The sequence below is a fragment of the Papio anubis genome, chromosome 6, assembly GCF_008728515.1.
Source record: "Papio anubis isolate 15944 chromosome 6, Panubis1.0, whole genome shotgun sequence".
NCBI classification, from domain to species: Eukaryota; Metazoa; Chordata; class Mammalia; order Primates; family Cercopithecidae; genus Papio; species Papio anubis.
Genome location: NC_044981.1, coordinates 66,608,380 through 66,611,808, shown reverse-complemented (window position 1 = coordinate 66,611,808; position 3,429 = coordinate 66,608,380).

The window sequence follows — 3,429 nt, the reverse complement described above, 5'->3', positions numbered from 1 at the left end:
TTCTTGGAGCTTCCTGGTCAGCTCTTGTAGTATAAGTTTGAAGATTTTTAAATCTCAATCTATTACTGCTCTAAATTCAGACTTGAACATTGAGTCTTTTAAAACTATTTCTCTGAGTTAATTGTTTTCCTCTAGTGCATTCTAAAAAATGTCAGCTCCCCATGCACCACCAAGAAATCACTCTTCATTCTGGTACCACCAGGCCCCACTCTGGGTCTCTGATGTGCAGGAGGCTCACCTCTCCTGGACTATGCTGTGTGGGTTCTGTCCCTTTCACTGGTGGTGGGTGGGGTTATATCAAGGCACTTTTTGATGGAAAGGAAGTAATCCTGTTTGGGACTAACTGCACAAGTCTCATTGCCTTGGAGTTATGAAACTCTGTGCTTTTTTATGCACAGAATTTCCCGCTCTCCAAACACCTAATTCTCTCTCCTCCTCCATTGAAAAAAGGTTTATATTTTTCCACAAACATTTCTGCTGTATATTTATGAAAGGAAACAAAATATTTGCTAGGCATTATTTGAATATGTACCAGTTAAAAAAGGTCTGTGGCTTATGGGTTACCATACATAACTACTAAAAGGCAAATCCTGGTGAAGTGTTAATTTAACCAATTAAATTATATTTAAGAGTCTAAATATAAGGGAACCAGAGACTTAAGCACAGGAAACATATTTGTATGAGGAGATGTGTACAGATATAAATTCAGTTTTATATATTTTCTATTTCTTTACATCCCTGATTTCTATAGGAACCTTCCATAGATGGCTAGTTTGTTATTTATAAATTTGAGCTGTTTGCACAGTAGATGTTACTTTAATTATGTTATTCTAATTATTCATTACATCTGTCTGCTTTTAAACCTATAGCAATATATACCTGCTCTTATAATCTCTTCACTTTTATATCTGACTTTTGAAAAGGAAGTTAATTTCAATGAACAGTGATGAGGAAAATCTCCTTGAAGACTAAAACACTGCAATAAAAAGAGAAAACCATGAGAGATTTCCATGTCTTGGTCTCTGTTTATATTACTAAGGAGATGTTAAAAATATCGTTTGGAGACTATCTTATATTCTATAACTAGAGCATAACTATCTGCTGACACATAGGCCACTTCTGAAATATTGCTTAATAACACATTTTCAAATACCCTGGTGCCATCTCAGGCAAATTAATCTCTGAACTAACAAGAGTCTTTTCTGTGCTGCACAGATCTTCTCAGAGATATGTAATAAATGGTATGTATTCAAGGACTGCTGCAGTAATAGTATTTATGTAGCTTGGCTAGAAACATTTGCTCTCTTAACAGTGGGCATTTAAGATGAAGACTGTCCCTGGCATTGTGTAGCACAGTAGGAACATTGGCCTGCTGACTAAACAAATATGATTGCCAAAGTGAATTATTAAATTCCAACTGGCCTCACTTGCTAGAGAATTTCACTCCTTTTTCTCCCACACAGCTTCCTACTTTTTATTAAAGGAACAGTTTTCAACTCTTGCAAATAATTGCAGTATTTTGCTAGTCATTACTACAGCAGTTTCCCACTGTTTATATTTTAAAACTAGCACTTGGATTAGTCCCGTTGAAGCAGAACAAATAACTGTGTGTGCATCTGTGTAAATATTTATCAAAAATTGCTTTATTAAAAGTCCCAGTGAACTTTTGTTCTAACTGCTATACCTTGTGTCACTTCTGAGACAATCACATCATCAAGCTACTGTTACTTTACAAAACATGGGTGACTTCATTTCAGTATTTCCTTCAGAAGACTTATTTGGGAGACTCCCTTCCAATAGAGGAAGTGGGTTGATGAGTGCTGGTGTTCTCATTCCAGATCCTTCACATGTCTGAAAAGCTGCATCCTTTGTAGAAAATAGATCTCTGTGTGTGCCAAAGTATAACCCTGATGTTCATCAGGGCAGTGGGAGGAGGTCATATATTCCTTGTCTGTTTGAGCAGTAATCCTCCTATTTGGCAGGAATTTGAGAGGAAGTATTTAACAATGGGATTTTATAAAATTTAATGTAGCAAAGACTTTTTATATTTGAATGGGTCTAAGGAAGTTTTCTTTTTCTCCCTCCGATAAGTGGAGGGTGTTTAAGGGTAATGGTGTCTATGAATTTGTTGGGAAGATTTGGCTGTTTTATTGGACCTTGTGGAATAATTTGCTTTCATTTTATCATTTCCATGAAAGGTAGTCCTCAGAAGAAAAAAATGTGGTCTCTTAACTTCATACCAATGTTAAATGTTTTGCTTAAGGGGAATTAGTGAGGAAATAACAGTCTCAGGAAGTTTGAAAACTGTGATTTTACTCAACAACCATTGCTCTTTTAATGTCTCCAGCCATGCCAGAAACTATGAAGTTATTTTCTTTCACACATGCACTGTAAGACCTGGTATTTTAGAAAGCTTTAAATATAAGTAGCTTTATCTTGAAAATAAAAATTGTACGTAGTAGGGGAAAAGATGTTCTTATCATCATCCCTTGCTTCCAGTCACATGATGTCTCCAGTGGAGTTGCTGACGACACAAATTTCCCTAAGTCTAGCACACCCAGATAGTGTCAAATAGTTGGTTAGCAGTTACTGCAGAAAGTTAGAGGACATCTGAGAAACAAAGGTAAATCCCTTTCTCCAAGAACTACTAGGTTTATAGGTCTAGAATAAAAGAAAGGTTTAGGTCTTCATTAGCCAGTGACCCAGGCCATCATAACACAGAGCAAAAGTTACCTCTCTGTGTTTGAAGTGTTTGAGTGTCTGCTGGGAAACATAAGAAGGAAAAAATAATACCACCAATGTACTTTTATTATATACTTTATTTAGACTTTATTAATTTCTAGTCTTTAAAACAGTAACTTTAAGGAGATTTACTTGGTATAGGATCATCATAACATCATAAATTCTTTCCCTTGGTAGGAGCATTAAATTACTTGGTCCACATCCTTATCAAATGGTAGCCCCACCAATTGGTCATGCAGACGATGTTTGGATATCTTCTGAGTCATATCATTACTGACAACATATTTTATGTATATAAAATTCATTCATTCACTTGATATTTTTTGAGCCCTTACCCACATAAATATATGGCAAATAGCAATGCAGTCTCTTATTTCAAGGAGTTGACAAGTTACAAGAAGACAAAAATGGAGGCAGTGATTGCATGAGAGAACCTGTGGTAGAGGTGCTGTTGAGAGTTTTAGAAGGGGTGGACGGAGAAGGTCTTTTGAGCTTAGTGTGAAAATCAGTTCAAAAAGAAAGGTTTGAACATACTGAAACACAGCAGATCCTGGGCCAATGTATCAATGGAGCAGACAACCCAGAAAGCTAAAGAGCATGTGCAGAGGATGGAAGTGTGGAGAGCGGAGCCCTCAGGAAGAGCTGGTGGAACATGCTGCCCAAGTCAGTGCGAGAAGACGACCGCGG